At 44.2% G+C, this 14,478-nt stretch overlaps 1 pseudogene; it reads right to left on the reverse strand.

The window, feature by feature from the left end:
- Positions 1–471: 471 nt before the first annotated feature.
- Positions 472–1,176, reverse strand: LOC148018320 (peroxiredoxin-2E-2, chloroplastic-like; annotated as a pseudogene).
- Between the last annotated feature and the right edge of the window lie 13,302 nt (positions 1,177–14,478).

Below are 14,478 nucleotides of genomic sequence, written 5' to 3' on the forward strand. Positions count from 1 at the left end.
AGTGTGAATGTCATGATGCAATCATTGATATGCTGAAACAAAAAAGACAGTTTGATGGCGAAGTTTTGCAAGCATTGATGCAGGTTGACAAAGACATAGAGAAACATCTTCAGAGGGAATATGGTGATGCATGTAATGTTCATTTGGGGCAGGGGCTGAAGTTGAAAATGAGCTAAATTGGAGTGTAGACAGCAAGCTTGTGCTAAAAAATTGTTGAGAAACACGGATCTAGAGCTATGCTAGCTATGGCGGACAATGGTTATACACATAAAACATGACTAAGATAAAGGATTGTAACTCAAGTGAATTAGGTTCCAAGATAGAATTTCTTGGACTCATAAACACAATCTTGAGTGTCACAAAATGATGGTACTTCTTGCATTAAAATGAGTGTCAACAAGTACATGCTCTTAGATCGAGAGACCATTTTATGGAGTGATTCCACTTCTGCAAATTCTGAAAGAGTTTCAACTACAGTGAGCCCCATGATGCTTCCGAATAGAATTCATCCAACTCGGATAAGTAAAGTGCTTTGAGGATGTCTTTTGCTCCACTAGTGGCGAAGGATCCACCTTCCTCCAAGTGCAACACTTTCACAATCCCATCCTCTTCCAAGTAGTGAGTATCGGCTTAACCACACACCAAGCCCCACAAGCTTGTCACTCAAATCCAGGGTCACTTCCATGGCTTTAGTGAAGCCAAGGTTTCCATCTGATAGTAGCAGAACCCTATCACCCACCCCAATGCTTTCCCCCCATGTTCGCATGACAAAGGCATCATTGACTGAAATACACGTGATGGTGTCTACACCCTTGGCACACAGAGTTCATTAGCCTTCTCCACGAACCTGGGCAGGTGCTTCTAGGAGCAAGTGGGGCTGAAGGCTCCGAGCACAACAAGGAAAACAACCTTCTTGCGCTTGGTGAGGTCGCTGATGGAGATGGTCTGGACTTGGCCATCCTTGTCGAGGTAGGCAAAGGTGACCTCTAGCACCTTCTGTCCAACAAAGATGGGAGTGGCACATGTCAAAATGCAAGCAAAGGCTATGGGGGCAAGGCGGCCAATAGAGGCAATCCTGCGAGGAGAATTGATGGACTCCTTGTGCACATTCAACAACCCTGTTTTGCAGAGAAAGGCAGAGGATACGAAGCCAAAGGACTTGGATCTCGTAAGCATGCAGGGCACGCTTGTGGAAGAAGACCTCTGGATAGCAGCAGTGACAACAATGTCATAGGAGATGCCATAGCCTTGGCCATCATCATGCTTGCTTGCCCTCTCCTCGATTGCCAGTCTATTTCTTCTTCTGCTCTTCTTCTTCTTCTTCTTCTTCTTATGATAATGAGGCCTAAGGTGTGGATATGGCAGAGAGCCTTAAGGTAGGTTCAACTCCTACTATCCATTCATAATAAAAAAAATAGGGCTAAAGAAGGATTATACTCTAATGTAGCTAGTCATAGCTCACCATGGCTCTGATACCATGTTTAGAAACATGAATCTAGAGCTATGCTAGCTATGGTGGACAAAGGTTATACACATAAAAAATGACCAAGATAAAGGATTGTAACTGAAGTGAATTAGGTTCCAAGATAGATTAGCTTGGACTCATAAACACAATCTTGAGTGTCACAAAATGATGGTACTTCTTGCATTAAAATGAGTGTCGACAAGTACATGCTTTTATAGCTTTTGAATAGTACCATTGTACTCACTATGCATATGGGATTTTTGAAATCTCTTCCTAGAGTATACATCATTGTCTATCTCTCATACAAAGCCACTTATGGGCAAGTCTCTCTCCGGCCTCTATGTGCATACATTCATCCAGCATCTATGGGCATACATTCATTTGATTTCTCAACAAAAATGGTATTAGAGGCAACATTAAGCATAGAGAGAAGGCTATGTATAGTGGGGATGTCCATCAACAAGCACATGAAGAAGAAGATACTCGTTTTATTCCAAGTAGTCATTATTCACCAATGTATTGGGCTCATGCTATAATAGAGATAATTGTTAAAGTGGGAGAAAGAGAGATACCTTGCATAGCTCTCTTGGTTCATAGTTGTGAAATCAATGTTACGGCATGCATCTTATATGAGAATGGAGGTTGGCCGATTGATGTAGATCCGGAATGGCGCATGCAAGAAGCAAACAATTCATCAGGGGATCTTTATGTAGCTTGTCCGAATGTACCCGTGACTATTGGAGATGTTAGGGATGAATATCACTTTTTGTGTAGGATTCATGTAGTTATCCGATGATTTTAGAGCATCCCTATAATTCGGAATCAAGGTTGGAAACAAAAGCCTTGGATGATGGTTCTTCATATGCTCAAGTTAAGAGTAAAGACAATACAAAGGCGGTACAATTTCTCATTATTTGTGTGAATCATCCCTGCAATTGGGATAGGTTGTAGGATAATCCCATGCCATCTAATGCACGAGAGTTTAAGGGTTTTTAGATAGTGCTGTTATAAGTGGAGTCTATGGTAGTGCCTCTAGAAAGATAATTATGTCTCCAAGAAAGGGGAAAAATGTGTTTGTGTCTGGATTGCAAGAATGGACAACATGTAGTCTTTGTAGTTTTGAGAATATTTCAACCATGTGCAAGGCTGAAAAGAAATATGTAAGATGGGCTGAAAAATAACTGAAGAGATATGGTTTGATGGCTACAAATGAAGGTATTTCAAGGCTATTTTCAAGGCTGGATGATGTTGATATAGTGGCTAAATTTTATGCAGCAATTAATGCTAAAAACAATGCAAAAAAAAAGAGACATTATTCAAGAGTTTGTTGCTGAGCACGAACATGAGAATATGGAAGAAGAAGAGGTAGAAGATGAAGACATTGACATGGCAGAGTATACTTTATTAGCTATATATAGTTTGTCTATATATAGCATCCCTGGTCCCCTCTATATATTCCAACTATGTGTGCTCACTTGATACACTTCTGGGGTTCCACTTCCAGTGTCTCGTGTCTCTCTTCTTCTCTCTCTTCCTCCATTCCTTGTCTCTCTCGCGCACTGTTCAACATGGTATCAGAGCATCATTCGTGCAGTGTGCATCGATCGACCTCTCCTTCCTTCCTTTCCATGCACAACTATGGCGAACCCCCCCAACACATGCACTTCTGTAGACACAGACAGGCTTCCGCCAGTTTCTTTGCCTGTGAAAGTTGACGCAAGCTTTCAGGCTGGATGGGCCACGGTTTCCTGTCCACAATCTATGATGCCAGGAGGCATATTTCACGGTGGATTCCGTGCCACGGTGGATTCCGTGAGGTTTTACGGTGGATTCCGTAAACTTTGATGACCGGGGCTCATACACAAAGTGGATTCTTTGTGCGAGAAGTTGATGGGGACGCCTGTCCTTTTCGGGTGTTTCATTAATTTAGTGTGTACATGGGTGATTCCGCAAAATGCATATTAAATTAATAAACGTTTATGAGTTTAGAGTGCGCACTCGTAATAAATTAAGGTTAGGATTTATTTCTAGCCAGTTGATTTATTTATGTAGCTGAAGACTGCTAGGTATTCACTTTTTTCGGTTTAATTGTATTATTTTACTAACGATTGTGAATGCTTCAATTGATGTGTAGAGATAGAAGCAGTGGCGGAGGAAAGCATTAGAGGATAGCGAGTATTCGATCTATGGATTATATTTTGATAGGCGCCACGCCTATATTTTGTCATGCCTATTTATTGAGGCATCGATTATTTATTATTATTTTGTATGCGCCCATGCGCACGGTTATGTTATTTTTACTTGGACATTGTATTGGGCGTGCCAGACTCTATGGGTACCATCCATTAGATTTATTCCTATTTTTGTAAAAGCAAACTCAAAAGCTAAAAGCTTGATATATTTTTGTAAATTGGGCTATTATTGAGCATGAAGATGAAATATACATAAAATACATGCTTTGTGGAGCGCTCACACAATGCATGGGGGGAGATTGCACCCAATTGGTCTCTTGCTCTTGTCGTTCATGCTTTTTACCTTGTAACTTGTGCAAAAAGTAGAGTTCATTGTTCTTGGGGACCTTCTAGCATTCACTACGCGAGCATACAGCGTCCGATCTGCGCACCTGTGATATCAGAGCGGAGCTGAGATCAAGAGCTTCCAATCGCTACCCATCTCGCGCAAAGGCGGAGCTCCGGGAACGATCGGGCTCTACGGTCAATCTCGTCACGAACCATCGATACAAGCTGACTTCTAGCAATCAAGAACCCCTGTTTCTGTCATTAGATCGCGAAGGACCGGGCTATACAGGCGGAGGACCACTCCTTCATCTCCTTCATCAAGTCATGGATAAACACAGAAAAGAGTAACTCCTCTCTCACTAAGTTTCAAAGCTTAAGGTTATAAGTTAATAAGCTTGGTTAGAAGCTTAAAGAAGCTTCAATAAACAAATCGCTGGAAAAACGGCGTGAGGATCTACTGGGCGCTGAAAATTCCGCCGAGGACATACTCATGTCCTCAAAATCGACGGCAGATCAAGAAGCCTAAAGCTTCTTAATCTCCTAAGTCACCTAAAGCTTTCCAATCAATCAAGTTACTACTAACTTCAGGCCACACCCATCAAAGTCAAGTTCAGCAAGTATTTTCTTATCAAGTTCTACAAGTCCCGTAAAGCAGGTCAAGTACTGCAAGTTTCGTAAATCGAATAAGTTCTGCAAGTTTGCAACTCTGCAAGTCACATAAGTCTGCAACTCTGCAAGTCAGACAAGTCAACTGGAGTCAGAACTGACTTGTGCTCAAAAATCCTAGAAGGACTGTTCCTGCGCAGAAACTCCGAACTGCAAAGTTGTTCATTGGAAGGTACTCTATCCATACGCAGGTTTGCTGAAGCATTTTCAGCATACGAAGAAGGATAATACGCGGATTTTCCGAAGATTGAGAAAGCTATACCCGAAAACACATAAGCCTTGTATTCCCGAACTTGAGCTACGCTCATCCCGCTAACCTGATTTTGAGTGAAAAATGTCTTTTTAGTTTTGCAGGATGACAGAACCACATATGGATGATCTTATGGCTGAAGACGACCTACCTGAACCTATGATGGAGCAAAAGCTGGACTTAATCATGATGCAATTGAAAGAAGAACGAAGGGCTAGGCAAGTATTGCAAACTCAACTGGCAAATTTACAAAGAACGTCTATCGACAAAGAAGAATCTCAAGCTGAAGATCTGATTCGACGTACCATCGACGCAACTCTTGAAGCTCAAACCATCCACAAGGAATCCAAGATAAGTAAAAGAAGTTTCAAATTCTATACTTTCAATGGCATACGAGAAGGAAAAACTGTTCTAGCATTCATTAGTCAGTTTGATGACTATTTCCATGAAGAAACCTATGCAGAAAAAGATAAAATCAAATGTGTTACTAATCATTTAGTAGATAGAGCATCTCTTTGGTGAACTGTAGTATGCAAGAGCATAGATTGTCCTGCTACTTGGGAGGATTTCAAGAAGAAGTTCATGCAGAATTTCCTTCCACCACAATTTCATGAGAAAGCTATTAAGCAATGGGATCTTCTCCAGCAACGGGATCGTGAGCCTATTCCTCAGTATACAGAGCGTTTTTGGAATGCATTACTCCAGCTACACATGCTTGAAGACGTACCAGAAGCGACACACAAGCGCAAGTATATGTCTGGACTCCTTGGGCATTACTACGTTGAAGTTAACATGTTCAAGCCTGCTACCCTTGAAGATGCCATTTCACTAGCTCACGACACTGAAGATAAGCTACGAGGTAGAGACAGACGACCACAGCAATTCCAAGACAATGGTAACTATGGATCTAAACAATTCAATTCCAATTTTAGAAGATTTAATCCAGGTTGTTTCTCTTCATCATCTTTCCGCAAGAATTGGGCAAAACCACCTGCATTACCATCCAATCTCAATCAAAACCCTAAGCCTATTCCACAGCCAAATCCTAATGTACCTAGACTTCCCGCCATTGCAAACAATGTAACCAAAGCCAAGCCAATAGTATGCTATAAATGCCACCAGCCTGGACATCTAGCAGCAAATTGTCATTTAAAGAAGCCACTAGCTCATATCAACTACCTTGGAGCAACGGATGAAGACGAACATGAAGATATGCCTGATTTCACTAAAGATGAGGATGACACTACTACTACTTCAGATATTTTGCCAGGTATGCCAACTCCACATTCTTTATTGACTATGAAATGTTTGGTGCATGGAAAGGAAAAGACTATTTTGCATGATGACGGTAGTACTCATGATTTTATTTCAGCAAAATTGGTAAAAGAATTGAAATTATAGACTGTACCTACGCATTATCATATCAAAGCTGCATTTTTAGGCACTAGGTATAATGGTACACATGAAGTTAAAGACTTAGAGATTCAAATTGGTCAATATACTGAAAGAAGATATTTCCTAGTTGTTCCATTACAGTCGAGTGACATTATTTTAGGTATGCCTTGGCATCACCAGCATAACCCAGATATAGACTATTCCACACACACAATGAATATTAATTTTCAAGGAAAATCTATTACATTATATGGTCTGCATGCATCTAATGTTTTTCCACTGCTTTCGCATACTCAAGCTAAACGTGTATTACGCAAGAGTAGTAAATCTTATCTTATTTGGGTGAATGAATTGCAAGTAAAAGAAAATTATATGCATCCTAGGCATAAAGACTTTCTTGCATATTTTAAGGACTGTTTTATAGAAGACCTACCACCTGGTTTACCTCCTTCACATCCAGAAGACCATAAGATAGATTTGATCCTTGGCACACAACCACCTTGCAAAGCACCATATAGGCATAACCAAATAGAGCAAAAAGAAATCTAGAGTCAAGTTGAGGAATTACTAAATAGAGGATTGATTCGACCTAGCAGTTCTCCATTCGGAGCACCTGTTCTGTTAGTCAAGAAAAAGAATAATACCTATCACTACAAGGGAATGGGGCAATAGCGACGCCGATTAGCGACGGCGGATATCGGCGTCGCTATAGGCGTCGCTATATGCGTCGCAATTAGCGTCGCTATATGTGTCGCTATTTGCATCGCAGTTGCGACGCATATAGCGACGCCGCAGGGAAAAAAAGCGCGGCCGAAACCAGAGCGCCGTTTTCATTTTGTTTTCTTCGCCTTTTGAGAGCGAGAGCGAGGGAGAGAGCGAGGGAGAGAGCCAAGGCTTTGTGGGAGAAGAGGAGGAAGAGACTTACCGCCGCCGCCGTCGCCGCCGCTGCCACCGTCGTTGTTCGTGAAGGAGAGGAGGAGCCCTCGTTGCAAAGAGAAGCCGCCCACGCTCGCCATATCTCATTGGTGAGTCTCCCTCTCTCTTTCTTTTACTTGTTGAAGGTTTAAATCGTTCTCTTTTGTTTGTTTAGGAGAGGAAATGAAAGAGAAGGACAGGGAGAGGGAGAGAGAGTGAGAGAAAGAGAGGGAGAGGGAGAGAAAGAGAGGGAGAGTGCATTCTCTCTCTCTCCCTTTTGCTTGTTTAATGTTTAAATTACTTTCTTCTTTGCTTGTTTAGGAGAGGAAACGAGAGAGTAAGAGAGAGGGAGAGGGAGAGGGAAAGAAAGAGAAAGAGAAATAGAGGGAGAGGGAGAGGGAGAGGGAGGGGGAGGAAATAGGAGAGGGAGAGAAAGAGAAAGAGAGGGAGAAGGAGGGAGAATGCATTCTCTCTCTCCCTCCCTCTCCCTTTTGCTTGTTTAATGTTTGAATCACCTTATTTTTTACTTGTTTAGGAGAGGAAATGAGAGAGAAAGAGAGTGAGAGGGAGAGGAAGGGAAAGGAAATGAGAGAGGGATAGAAAGAGAAAGAGAGGGAGAGTGCATTGTATCTCTCCCTCTCCCTTTTGCTTGGAGGATGTTTAAATCACTTTATTTTTTGCTTGTTTAGGAAATGAGAGAGAAAGAGAGATAGAGAGGGAGAGGGAAAAAAAGAGAAAGAGAGGGAGAGGGAGAGGAAGAGGGAGAGGGAGGGGGAGGGGAAGGAAATGAGGGAGAGAGAGGGAGAGGGAGAGGGAGAGGGAGAAAGAGGGAGGGAGAGGGAGAGAGAGGGGGAGGGAGGAAATGAGAGAGGGAGAGAAAGAGAACGAGAGGGAGAGGGAGAGAAAGAGAATATTTTTTGCTTGTTTAGGAAATGAGAGAGAAAGAGAGATAGAGAGGGAGAGGGAAAAAAAGAGAAAGAGAGGGAGAGGGAGAGGAAGAGGGAGAGGGAGGGGGAGGGGAAGGAAATGAGGGAGAGAGAGAGAGAGAGAGAGGGAGAGGGAGAGGGAGAGGGAGAGGGAGAAAGAGGGAGGGAGAGGGAGAGGGAGGGGGAGGGAGGAAATGAGAGAGGGAGAGAAAGAGAACGTGAGGGAGAGGGAGAGGGTGAGGGTGAGAGAAAGAGAGGAAGAGAGAAAGAGAGGGAGAGGGAAATGAGAGAGGGAGAGGGAGAGGGAGAGGGAGAGGGAGAGAAAGAGAAGAGAGAAAGAGAGGGAGAGGGAGAGGAAGAGAGGGTGAGAGAAAGAGAGGGAGAGGGAAATGAGAGAGGGAGAGGGAGAGGGAGAGAAAGAGAGGGAGAGGGAAGGGAAGAAAATTTAAGATAATATACGTATTGATAATGGTATGCAATGTGCTTTGCATACGGCCACGTACTTCATCAAAATGAACCCAAAATTATTGTTATAGAAAAAGAAACCCTTAAATTGAGTATAGGATAATTTCTCTCAGGTCTTATGACTATGAGTAGAATTGATTGAAATAAATTTTATTACTATAGTTATAAAATTTCATAGATGGCGCGCATTAATTTTAAAATGGATTACTTATACTCAAAGCCGAGATATAACAAAAAATTATATACCGGGACAAACAAATCGTTGAGCATGATACAAGGCCGAGATATAACATCGGATAATCTCTCGACTACTATATATAATGCAAGGTTTATGGTCAACTTGCAACTTGACGTACATCTCCATAAAGCTATCCATTTAAGCCTTGTTTGCTGTAATGTAGATAAGATGGCAAACGAAGAAGGTCCTATTGTTCAAGACCGCGAGTCGTATCTTAATCAGCGTGTCCCATGTCCTTGCTCTCAATGCAAGTTGGCAATTAGACGAAAACGCCGATTGTCTATAGAACACGTACGACGATTTGGCGAGTTTCAATCTGAGATCATTGATCAGGCGATTGCAGACTTTCAGCAAACGGTACGGTAATTTGAAGTTAGCATTTTTCATGCATTGTACTCTCAAGCTAATTGAAAACCATACACAATAAGATTGGGTCTTGTTGGTAAATTTTGTATCCAGGGGGGTAATGTCTCGACCCAAGGGGGAGTGCACCCTTTGCGGCCAATTAGAAGAGTTCGTGGACGTGCGATGGATGGATTGCAGGAGCCAATCGACCACTCGCAAGGCCCATCTATACCGTCAATGCCAGAGGAGACAGACAACCTTCCCAACTTGCCTACAATCTTGGAGCCTGAGATGGAGGCAATGATCGATGCATTGATTCCCATGGATGTTGAGACATCTGACCCGCTCAGAGAGGAAGCATCCATACCATTATATGATGGGTGCCGAGTATCTCGGTTGAAGACATTGCTTGCACTCTTAAGTGTGCAAGCAAAATACGGTTGGAGCGATACGAGTGTGACTGAGTTATTCAGGTACCTTGCACACAGACTTCATTGTTTTTTTTTTAAAATAGTATTATTGCAAACATGGATAGATTTTTCAAGGTGTTTTATGATTTTTTCAGGTTATTGAAATATCATATATTGCCACCTGCAAACACCATGCCTGAGTCTCGTGATGATGCGCGACATGTTTTACGGAAGCTTGGCATGGACTACAATAACATCCATGCATGTATCAACGACTGCATATTGTTTCGAGATGAATACGAGAGTATGGAGACATGCCCAAAGTGTGGTGCTCACAGGTATCGACAGGACTTGCAAGGGCAAACCATCCCTCAAAAAGTCCTCAGACACTTTCCGCTCATCCCCCGCATAAACCACATGTTTCGCACGTCTGCCATGGCAAGCTTGACAACGTGGCATGTGCAGAATAGGTCCACGGATGGAGTTCAACGAATATCAGCAGATTCACGCACATGGAGCCACATTGACTCTACCTTCCCAGGCTTTGCGGGAGAGCCAAGGAATCTTCGGCTCGGTCTCGCCATGGATGGTGTGAACCCATTCGGTCTGCGCTTGACTTCTTACAGTGTGTGGCCTATAGTGCTTGTCAACTACAACATTCCTCCATGGCTTTCTATGAAGAAAGGACATCTCATCCTTAGCTTGCTCGTCCCGGGCCGCTACAAAGTAAAAAATATAGACGTGTATCTTCGTCCATTAGTCGATGAGCTTAAGATTTTGTGGGAGGAGGGGGTCACGGTGCAAGATATGAGTAGGCGCGATGGTCGGCGGTCAGCCAACATTCGAGCCATTCTCATGTGGACGATGCATGACTTTCCGGGATTGGGAGAGTGCTCAGGTGAGCAGACCTTTGTTCTCGCCAGTAATATCTATATTTTATTTCATTCAATCAAGTATTCACTAGGTCGTGGATCGCCTTGCAGGTCTCGTTACCTCAGGTTATCATGCATGTCCATTGTGTGGACCACAGTTAGACTCCCGAAGGTCACGAACCATGAAGAAGATGGTATACCAAGGACACGCCGCTTTCTTGCCGGAGGATCATGAACTCAGGGAAGGTTTTCTTGGACGACCTCCAGCACGTATGAACGCTGCAAGCTGGTACGAGCTGAAAATGGTAAACCCGGATTCACATCCAAATGGAATGCGGCGGTTCTCAGCTTTCTACGAGTTGCCATATTGGACCCACTTACAGGTCAACCACTTGTTGGATCCCATGCATATTTTCAAAAATGTGGGCAGCTTGCTATGGGACCACATCACAGGAAAGAGAGACACTATAGGGGCACGAATGGATTTAAAGGAGGTAGGTAAGATGGAGGCGCTTTGGCCGCAGTCAAGTGCTGAAGGGGGAGTGCAGCTTCCTCGTGCTCCCTGGGTTTTGTCTACCAAAGAAGAGCGCATTGTGAAGCAAGTAATCAAGTCTATCCGCACTCCGACGGGTATGATGCGTTCTCTCAGGTCCGCATTTTCTAAAGATGACCAGATTTCTGGGCTAAAATCCCATGATTGGCATAAGATATGTCAGGTTTGTGAACAGAATGGATTTTAATTAGCGTGGACATTTTGAAATTTGAAAAGCGACCATTATTCTTAATGCTTTCTCATTTTTGGCAGTTTGTCCTACCGATCGCGATCGCGGGATGCCTAACTCCAGAAATTCGCGGGGCCATTTACAAGCTGTCGACTTTGGTGCAATGGATCTCACAGAAAGAGATTAAGACGTCCTCTATTGAATCCGCAAGGCGAGGAGCAGTTGAGACGGTCTGTCTCTTTGAGAAATACCTGCCCACTAGCATGCTCACGATACAAGTTCACCTTCTTGTGCATCTTGTGGATGAAGTGGAGATTGCTGGACCTGTCCATACACGATGGATGTTCTTCCTGGAGCGCTTCATGAAAACCCTGAAAGGCTTTGTGCAACAACGAGCTCGTCCAGAAGGTAGCATGGCGAAAGGTTGGTTGGTGTTAGAGGCGTTAGTGCATATCTCACAATGGCTACCAACGGTGGAACCAGACAATGAAATGCTATGGACGCTGAAGGACGATGACAGGCTGACTGGAGATGTGGTGGTTGGAAATGGGGTAGAAAAAAGAATGGATGCCTCAATGGAAGAGAAGGTGAATCGCTTTTGTATGTTGCACCATGCCTCCATGGAGACGTGGCTCGCCAAGTACCAGATTGCAAGGCAAGATCGAGAGGAAGCACGAGCCGAATTCCGACGCAGTACGCGTCACCGACCGATTCGATATCCCGAAGGCATGGAGGAGATGCCGCGGTTTATGTCAACACGATGGTTGCATGGAGCCTTGACCGCAGCATCCAGCGAAGGGACAGAGGTCTCAATGGAGGAGTGGGAGTTCTCGAGGGGATGTAGTCCAAAGGTAATGAGGGGTTTAGAATGTGTCGTATCTAAATTTGCTTGCTACATCTAATTTGAGTGTTTCAATGTGCAGTACAAAATATATAGTGCAGCGTGGTCGCGCGGACGGCATTTTCGGGTGGAGAGTATTGACAAAATGCGCTCCACAATGGACTGTGGTGTCATGGCAAGGTTTGAGCAAGAGAGCCGGCGACGAGCAACGGATCCGAACACGGTTGTGGATGAGATGGAGTATTTTGGGAATTTGCAAAGTATTATTACGGTGGATTACCGTAGCTTCTCCATGATAATATTCGACGTGCAGTGGTTCAAAGTGGTACTTGGAGGAGCTGGCGCAACAGTTCGACGAGGTCCATCTGGATTTCTCGAAATAGATTCCGAAAAAAAATGGATGGATTTACGCGACACCTTTGTGTTGCCGGCCCATTGTGAACAGGTGCAACTAGGCATTTGCTTGCTAATTGTAATACGACATGGTTTATGTCACAATGGTTTGAAGACGGTTTGTAAGTGTTTGTGAACATGTAATCTTCTATCCAAATCCCCGACAACCTCGATGGTGGTATGTTATACCTTCAACTCCTCGAGGTGCGAGAGTATACGATCAAAGCGATGTTCCAGGCATAGATGAAGAAAATATGCAAATAGAGGGATCGAAATTACAAGGGGTGGAGGCCACCGGAAGCTTGGAGCCTGCATCGGCTAACAATGATGGAAATACAGAAGTCGTAGAATTTTTTGAGAACGAGACAGACTCGTTGTTTTGTGGTGACATGTCTATCGACCTTCCAGTGTATGCAGAGTTGTGTCAGGAGATTAACATGGGACCATAGAATACTTCATTCTTGGAGAATTGTATTACTCAATTCGTTGTTTAGATCTTCCATAAAGGTAAATAAGATATGCATTTTAAGAGGGATTTTTTAAAAATGATTTTATTAATGTGCTTTGTATAGTTTAAATTGATTATTCTAACATTATTTTTTATCTGTGCAGGTATCGACATTTTCAGGATGAGTCGAGGGATGAGCAATGAGGAGTTTCAGGAGATGATGGCACGTATGTCTCCAGATCAGCTCGCGAGATTCAGAGAGATAGCAGATCAGGAGCTGTCTCGTTCTTCGTCAGGACGCTCTGCTAGATCAGCTTCGGCGCGATCAGATGCTTCAGTTTCGAGTAGACGATCTCAACGCTCACGACTTGGGCCAGAGGGAGGGACTGTGACTGCAGGAGGATCAGGGGGTGCTGCTGTGGAGACACAGACGCGGTGTCTCCGTCTCGTCGTTCAGCTGGAGCTCGGTCACCGCCAGGATTTGTCACACCTGTGGGGACGTCCACTCCAGTTACTCCGGCTTTTGCGCAGCCGTCGGCAGATGTCACGCCTTTTGGCGGCACCCCTTTGTGTGGCACTCCGGGAGAGGGTACCCCCGTCGGTACACCGGATGTTCAGGGATCTCTTGGATATGCCCAGGAGCGTGGACGGAGATGGGAGAGGGCCCATACAGGGCACACTCCTAGGGATTATGGATACCTACTGGATGGCAGGTCAGGAGCCATCATCATGAATGATGAGGGGAGGAGGGTGATGGCTCGCATGAGGGAGTTGTGCCAACAAGTTTTTCGGCACAACGTCCTGGATCATTGGAGGAACATACCGGAGGGGAGCAAGGAGTACATAGTAGCATCCTTGCACGAGGAGTTCCCGGTGCCAGCCACAATGGATAGATTCTCTACGGGCTGGATGATGGATTGCATGCGTGCATACATGTCACATAGACGATCCGACGCACGCAAGGCAATCAAGAGTGGGGCTCCAAAGCCCGAGTGGTTAGATGCAGATGACTGGCACCGACTGAGGGAGGAGGCTACAAATTCGCCAGGACGTTGGAGTCAGCAGCGGGAGGCGGCGAGGGCACGAATCGAGGCCGGATCGGTACATCATCTTGGGAGTGGCGGCCACAGGACATATTTGGAGGACTTTGTAAGATTCTCTTTTGTTTTGCTTATTTGTTTTTTTGAGATATTCTTTGTACTGACAATCATGTTTCTAACAGTTAGCATTTTGTTTTCTTTGCAGCACTCCATTACAAATCGCGATCCGCAAGGCCTTGAGACTCGATATGCGGAGAAGCACGGTCTCAGATCATTGATCGACCGATTGTATAGACGCGGCGGCCCAGTAAGTCACTCATCTTTCTTGTCCGTAGTTACCATGAGATATTTGAATGCATTATTGTATGGTGGATTGATATGTTGTTTCTTTTTCTGCAGAATCCGTTTGATGCTCCTTTGCGGCGGGACGAGCTTTCGAGGGACGAGGATTTGTAGCTCGCCCTTGGATCCTTAGAGCTCACATGCCTTTAGTTTTTAGTCGCCCGATCTATGTAGACATTTTCTATGTATTAGTGATATTGTTTTATGATTGTACCAATCGCATTTT

The sequence above is a fragment of the Lygodium microphyllum genome, chromosome 21 (assembly GCF_053477565.2).
Source record: "Lygodium microphyllum isolate KBCC chromosome 21, Lygodium_microphyllum_v1.1.10, whole genome shotgun sequence".
NCBI classification, from domain to species: domain Eukaryota; kingdom Viridiplantae; phylum Streptophyta; class Polypodiopsida; order Schizaeales; family Lygodiaceae; genus Lygodium; species Lygodium microphyllum.